Source organism: Triticum urartu, chromosome 7A (genome assembly GCF_056163025.1).
Source record: "Triticum urartu cultivar PI428250 chromosome 7A, HENAU_Tu73, whole genome shotgun sequence".
In the NCBI taxonomy this organism is placed as follows: Eukaryota; Viridiplantae; Streptophyta; class Magnoliopsida; order Poales; family Poaceae; genus Triticum; species Triticum urartu.
This window is the reverse complement of record NC_141879.1, coordinates 62,824,936-62,833,596: the sequence shown is the minus strand read 5'-3', so window position 1 is coordinate 62,833,596 and position 8,661 is coordinate 62,824,936.

Sequence of the window (8,661 nt, the reverse complement as noted above, 5' to 3'; positions counted from 1 at the left end):
GTCGATCTATGACGACGTGCGCGTCTCACCACCGCCTATCCTCTGGGGCTCGATGTTGGCCTGGACGTGCTCTAGGGTCAGAAGAGGCCATCGAGACGTCACCGGGGACTTGATTTAGCTGCGCCCGCGTGGGCTGCCGTGGTGGGGACTGTATTGGGGAACGTAGTAATTTCAAAAAAAAAAATCATATGCACACGCAAGATCATGGTGATGCATAGCAACGAGGGAAGAGTGTGATCTACGTACCCTTGTAGACCGACAGCGGAAGCGTTAGCACAATGCAGTTGATGTAGTCGTACGTCTTCACGGCCCGACCGATCAAGCACCGAAACTACGGCACCTCCCAGTTCTAGCACACGTTCAGCTCGATGACGATCCCCGGACTCCGATCCAGCAAAGTGTCGGGGAAGAGTTCCGTCAGCACGACGGCGTGGTGACGATCTTGATGTACTACCGTCGCAAGGCTTCGCCTAAGCACTGCTACAATATTATCGAGGATTATGGTGGAAGGGGGCACCGCACACGGCTAAGAATATGATCACGTGGATCAACTTGTGTGTCTATGGGGTGCCCCCTGCCCCCGTATAAAAAGGAGTGGAGGAGGGGAGGGCCGGCCCTCTCTATGGCGCGCCCTAGGGGAGTCCTACTCCCACCGGGAGTAGGATTCCCCCTTTACTAGTCCAACTAGGAGTCCTTCCATGTAGTAGGAGTAGGAGACAAGGAAGGGGAAGAGGGAAGAGAAGGGAGGAGGGGGCGCAGCCCCTCCCCCTAGTCCAATTCGGACTAGGCCTTGGGGGGGCGCGGCCTGCCTCTCCCTCTCCCCTAAAGCCCAATAAGGCCCATATACTTCTTCTCCTGTATTCCCGTAACTCCCTGGTACTCCGAAAAATACCCGAACCACTCGGAACCTTTCCAATGTTCAAATATAGTCGTCCAATATATCGATTTTTACGTCTCGACCATTTCGAGACTCCTCGTCATGTCCCCGATCTCATCCGGGATTCCGAACTCCTTCGGTACATCAAAACTCATAAACTCATAATATAACTGTCATCGAAACCTTAAGCGTGCGGACCCTACGGGTTCGAGAACAATGTAGACATGACCGAGACACGCCTTCGGTCAATAACCAATACCGGAACCTGGATGCTCATATTGGCTCCTACATATTCTACGAAGATCTTTATCGGTCAGACCGCATAACAACATACGTTGTTCCCTTTGTCATCGGTATGTTACTTGCCCAAGATTCGATCATCGGTATCTCAGTACCTATTTCAATCTCGTTACCGGCAAGTCTCTTTACTTGTTCCGTAATACATCATCTCGCAACTAACTCATTAGTTGCAATGCTTGCAAGGCTTATGTGATGTGCATTACCGAGAGGGCCCAGAGATACCTCTCCAACAATCGGAGTGACAAACCCTAATCTCGAAATACGCCAACCCAACATGTACCTTTGGAGACACCTGTAGAGCTGCTTTATAATCACCCAGTTACGTTGTGACGTTTGGTAGCACACAAAGTGTTCCTCCGGTAAACGGGAGTTGCATAATCTCATAGTCATAGGAACATGTATAAGTCATGAAGAAAGCAATAGCAACATACTAAACGATCGAGTGCTAAGCTAACAGAATGGGTCAAGTCAATCACATCATTCTTCTAATGATGTGATCCCGTTAATCAAATAACAACTCTTTGTCTATGGTTAGGAAACATAACCATCTTTGATTAACGAGCTAGTCAAGTAGAGGCATACTAGTGACACTCTGTTTGTATATGTATTCACACATGTATTATGTTTCCGGTTAATACAATTCTAGCATGAATAATAAACATTTATCATGAAATAAGGAAATAAATAATAACTTTATTATTGCCTCTAGGGCATATTTCCTTCAGTCTCCCACTTGCTCTAGTTTACATCGCCATGTGATCTAACATCAATAGTTCACATCTTTATGTCATTAACACCCATAGTTCACATCGATATGTGACCAACACCGAAAGGGTTTACTAGAGTCAGTAATCTAGTTCACATTGCTATGTGATTAACACCCAAAGAGTACTAAAGTGTGATCATGTTTTGCCTGTGAGAGAAGTTTAGTCAACGGGTCTGCCATATTCAGATCCGTAAGTATTTTGCAATTTTCTATGTCTACAATGCTCTGCACGGAGCTACTTTAGCTAATTGCTCCCACTTTCAATATGTATCCAGATGAAGACTAAGAGTCATCGGGATCAGTGCCAAAACTTGTATCGACGTAACCCTTTTACGACGAACCTTTTGTCACCTCCATAATCGAGAAACATATCCTTATTCCACTAAGGATAATTTTGACCGCTGTCCAGTGATCTACTCCTAGATCACTATTGTACTCCCTTGCCAAAATTAGTGTAGGGTATACAATAGGTCTGGCACACAGCATGGCATCCTTTATAGAACCTATGGCTGAGGCATAGGGAATGACTTTCATTCTTTTTCTATCTTCTGCCGTGGTCGGGCTTTGAGTCTTACTCAATTTCACAGCTTGTAACACAGTCAAGAACTCTTTATTTGACTGTTCCATTTTGAACTACTTCAAAATCTTGTCAAGGTATGTACTTATTGAAAAAAAACTTATCAAGCGTCTTGATTTATCTCTATAGATCTTGATGCTCAATATGTAAGCAGCTTCTTCGAGGTCTTTCTTTAAAAAACTCCTTTCAAACACTCCTTTATGCTTTGCAGAATAATTCTACATTATTTCCGATTAACAATATGTCATTCACATATATTTATCAGAAATGTTGTAGTGCACTATATGCTTTGATCAACTTATCAAAGCGTATATTCCAACTCCGAGATGCTTGCACCAGTCTATAGATGGATCACTGGAGCTTGCATATTTTGTTAGCACCTTTAGGATTGACAAAACCTTCTGGTTGCATCATATACAACTCTTCTTTAAATCCACTAAGGAATGAAGTTTTGTTTATCCATTTGCCAGATTTCATAAAAATGCGGCAATTGCTAAAATGATTTGGACAGAATTAAGCATCGCTACGAGTGAGAAAATTTCATCGTAGTCAACACCTTGAACTTTGTCAAAAAACTTTTTTCCAACAAGTCTAGCTTTGTAGATAGTAACACTACTATCAGCGTCCGTCTTCCTCTTGAAGATCCATTTATTTTCTATGGCTTGCCGATCATCGGGCAAATCCATGAAAGTCCACACTTTGTTCTCATACATGGATCATATCTCAAATTTCATGGCCTCAAACCATTTCGCGGAAGCTGGGCTCATCATCGCTTCCTCATAGTTCGCAAGTTCGTCATGGTCTAGTAACATGACTTCCAGAACAGGATTACCGTACCACTCTCGTGCGGATCTCACTCTGGTTTACCTACGAGATTTGGTACTAACTTGATCTGAAGTTACATGATCATCATCATTAACTTCCTCACTAATTGTTGTATTAGTCACAAGAACAGAATTCTGTGATGAACTACTTTCCAATAAGGGAGAAGGTACAATTACCTTATCAAGTTTTCTACTTTCCTCCCACTCACTTCTTTCGAGAGAAACTCCTTCTCTAGAAAGGATCCATTCTTAGCAACGAATGTCTTGCCTTCGGATCTGTGATAGAAGGTGTACCCAACAGTCTTCTTTGGGTATCCTATGAAGGCATATTTCTCCGATTTGGGTTTGAACTTATTAGGATGAAAACTTTTTCACATAAGCATCACAACCCAAAACTTTAAGAAACGACAACTTTGGTTTCTTGCCAAACCATAATTCAGATTGTGTCGTCTCAATGGATTTAGATGGTGCCCTTTTTAATGTGAATGCAGCTGTCTCTAATGCATAACCCCAAAACGATAGTGGTAGATCGGTAAGAGACATCATAGATTGCACTATATCCAATAAAGTACGGTTATGACGATCGGACACACCATTATGCTGTGGTGTTCCAGGTGGCATGAGTTTGTGAAACTATTCCACAATGTTTTAATTGAAGACCAAACTCGTAGCTCAAATATTCGTCTCCGCAATCAGATCGTGGAAACCTTATCTTCTTGTCACGATGATTTTCCACTTCACTCTGAAATTCTTTGAATTGTTCAAATGTTTCAGACTTATGTTTCATCAAGTAGATATACCCATATCTACTTAAATCATCTGTGAAGGTCAGAAAAATAACGATACCCGCCGCGAGCTTCAACATTCATCGGACCACATACATCTGTATGTATGATCTCCAACAAATCTGTTGCTCTCTCCATAGTACCGGAGAACGGCGTTTTAGTCATCTTGCCCATGAGGCATGGCTCGCAAGTACCAAGTGGTTCCAAAAGTCCATCAGTATGGAGTTTCTTCATGCGCTTTACACCGATATGACCTAAACGGCAGTTCCAAAAATAAGTTGCACTATCATTATTAACTTTGCATCTTTTGGCTTCAATATTATGAATATGTGTAACACTACGATCGAGATCCAACGAACTATTTTCATTGGGTGTATGACCATCAAAGGTTTTATTCATGTAAACAGAACAACAATTATTCTCTGACTTTAATGAATAACCGTATTGCAATAAACATGATCAAATCATATTCATGCTCAACGCAAACACCAAATAACACTTATTTAGTTTCAACACTAATCCCAAAAGTATAGGGAGTGTGCGATGATGATCATATCAATCATGGAACTACTTCCAACACACATCGTCACCTCACCCTTTACTAGTTTCTGTTATTCTGCAACTCCCATTTTGAGTTACTACTCTTAGCAACTGAACCAGTATCAAATGCCGAGGGGTTGCTATAAACACTAGTAAAGTATACATGAATAACACGTATATCCAATATACCTTTGTTTACCTTGCCATCCTTCTTATCCGCCAAATACTTGGGGCAGTTCCATTTCCAGTGACCAGTCCCTTTGCAGTAGAAGCACTTAGTCTCAGGCTTAGGATCAGACTTGGGTTTCTTCACTTGAGCAGCAACTTGCTTGCCGTTCTTCTTGAAGTTCCCCTTCTTCCCTTTGCCCTTTTCTTGAAACTAGTGGTCTTGTCAACCATCAACACTTGATGTTTTTCTTGATTTCTACCTTCATTGATTTCAGCATCACGAAGAGCTTGGGAGTTGTTTCCGTTATCCCTTGCATATTATAGTTCATCACGAAGTTCTACTAACTTGGTGATGGTGACTAGAGAATTCTGTCAATCACTATCTTATCTGGAAGATTAACTCCCACTTGATTCAAGCGATTGTAGTACCCAGACAATCTGAGCACATGCTCACTAGTTGAGCGATTCTCCTCCATCTTTTAGCTATAGAACTTGTTGGAGACTTCATATCTCTCAACTCGGGTATTTGCTTGAAATATTATCTTAAACTCCTGGAACATCTCATATGGTCCATGACGTTCAAAACGTCTTTGAAGTCCCGATTCTAAGCCATTAAGCATGGTGCACTAATCTATCAAGTAGTCATCATATTGAGCTAGCCAAACGTTCATAACATCTGCATCTGCTCCTGCAATAGGTCTGTCACCTAGCGGTGCATCAAGGACATAACTCTTCTGTGCAGCAATGAGGATAAACCTCAGAGCACGGATCCAATCTGCATCATTGCTACTAACATCTTTCAATACAATTTTCTCTAGGAACATACCAAAATTAACACAGTGAAGCAACAACGCGAGCTATTGATCTACAACATGATTTACAAAATACTACCAGGACTAAGTTCATGATAAATTTAAGTTTAATTAATCATATTACTTAAGAACTCCCACTTAGATAGACATCCCTCTAATCCTCTAAGTGATCACGTGATCCAAATTAACTAAACCATGTCCGATCATCACGTGAGATGGAGTAGTTTCATTGGTGAACATCACTATGTTGATCAAATCTACTATATGATTCACGCTCGACCTTTCGGTCTCCGTGTTCCGAGGCCATATCTGTATATGCTTGGCTCGTCAAGTATAACCTGAGTATTCCGCGTGTGCAACTGTTTTGCACCCGTTGTATTTGAACGTAGAGCCTATCACACCCGATCATCACGTGGTGTCTCAGCACGAAGAACTTTCGCAACGGTGCATACTCAGGGAGAACACTTCTTGATAATTAGTGAGAGATCATCTTAAAATGCTACCGTCAATCAAAGCAAGATAAGATGCATAAAAGATAAACATCACATGAAATCAATATAAGTGATATGATATGGCCATCATCATCTTGTGCTTGTGATCTCCATCTTCGAAGCACCGTCGTGATCACCATCGTCATCGGCGCGACACCTTGATCATCATCGTAGTATCGTTGTCGTCTCGCCAATCTTATGCTTGCACGACTATCGCTACCGCTTAGTGATAAAGTAAAGCATTACAGCGCAATTGCATTGCATACAATAAAGCGACAACCATATGGCTCCTGTCAGTTGCCGATAACTTGGTTACAAAACATGATCATCTCATACAATAAAATTTTAGCATCATGTCTTGACCATATCACATCACAACATGCCCTGCAAAAACAAGTTAGACGTCCTCTACTTTGTTGTTGCAAGTTTTATGTGGCTGCTACGGGCTTAAGCAAGAACCAATCTTACCTACGCATCAAAACCACAACGATAGTTTGTCAAGTTGGTGTTGTTTTAACCTTCGCAAGAACCGGGCGTAGCCACACTCGGTTCAACTAAAGTTGGAGAAACTGTCACCCGCTAGCCACCTTTGTGCAAAGCACGTCGGGAGAACCGGTCTCGCGTAAGCGTACGCGTAATGTCGGTCCGGGCCGCTTCATCCAACAATACCACTGAAATAAAGTATGACATGCTCGTAAGCAGTATGACTTATATCGCCCACAACTCACTTGTGTTCTACTCGTGCATATAACATCAACACATAAAACCTAGGCTCGGATGCCACTATTGGGGAACGTAGTAATTTTAAAAAAAATTCCTATGCACACGCAAGATCATGGTGATGCATAGCAACGAGGGAAGAGTGTGATCTACGTACCCTTGTAGACCGACAGCGGAAGCGTTAGCACAATGCGGTTGATGTAGTCGTACGTCTTCATGGCCCGACCGATCAAGCACCGAAACTACGGCACCTCCGAGTTCTAGCACACGTTCAGCTCGATGACGATCCCCGGACTCCGATCCAGCAAAGTGTCGGGGAAGAGTTCCGTCAGCACGACGGCGTGGTGACAATCTTGATGTACTACCGTCGCAGGGCTTCGCCTAAGCACCGCTACAATATTATCGAGGATTATTGTGGAAGGGGGCACCGCACACGGCTAAAAATATGATCACGTGGATCAACTTGTGTGTCTATGGGGTGCCCTTGCCCCCGTATATGAAGGAGTGGAGGAGGGGAGGGCCGGCCCTCTCTATGGCGCGCCCTAGGGGAGTCCTACTCCCACCGGGAGTAGGATTCCCCCTTTACTAGTCCAACTAGGAGTCCTTCCATGTAGTAGGAGTAGGAGACAAGGAAGGGGAAGAGGGAAGAGAAGGAAGGATAGGGCGCAGCCCCTCCCCCTAGTCCAATTCGGACTAGGCCTTGGGGGGGGGGTGGGGGCGGCCTGCCTCTGCCTCTCCCCTAAAGCCCAATAAGGCCCATATACTTCTTCTCCCGTATTCCCGTAACTCCCCGGTACTCCGAAAAATACCCGAACCACTCGGAACCTTTCCGATGTCCAAATATAGTCATCCAATATATCGATTTTTACGTCTCGACCATTTCGAGACTCCTCGTCATGTCCCCGATCTCATCCGGGATTCCGAACTCCTTCGGTACATCAAAACTCATAAACTCATAATATAACTGTCATCGAAACCTTAAGCGTGCGGACCCTATGGGTTCGAGAACAATGTAGACATGACCGAGACACATCGCCGGTCAATAACCAATAGTGGAACCTGGATGCTCATATTGGCTCCTACATATTGTACGAAGATCTTTATCGGTCAGACCGCATAACAACATACGTTGTTCCCTTTGTCATCGGTATGTTACTTGCCCGAGATTCGATCATCGATATCTCAATACCTAGTTCAATCTCGTTACCGGCAAGTCTCTTTACTCGTTCCGTAATACATCATCTCGCAACTAACTCATTAGTTGCAATGCTTGCAAGGCTTATGTGATGTGCATTACCGAGAGGGCCCAGAGATACCTCTCCGACAATCGGAGTGACAAATCCTAATCTCGAAATACGCCAACCCAACATGTACCTTTGGAGACACCTGTAGAGCTCCTTTATAATCACCCAGTTACGTTGTGACGTTTGGTAGCACACAAAGTGTTCCTTCGGTAAACGGGAGTTGCATAATCTCATAGTCATAGGAACATGTATAAGTCATGAAGAAAGCAATAGCAACATACTAAACGATCAAGTGCTAAGCTAACGGAATGGGTCAAGTCAATCACATCATTCTTCTAATGATGTGATCCCGTTAATCAAATAACAACTTTTTGTCTATGGTTAGGAAACATAACCATCTTTGATTAACGAGCTAGTCAAGTAGAGGCATACTAGTGACACTCTGTTTGTCTATGTATTCACACATGTATTATGTTTCCGGTTAATACAATTCTAGCATGAATAATAAACATTTATCATGAAATAAGGAAATAAATAATAACTTTATTATTGCCTCT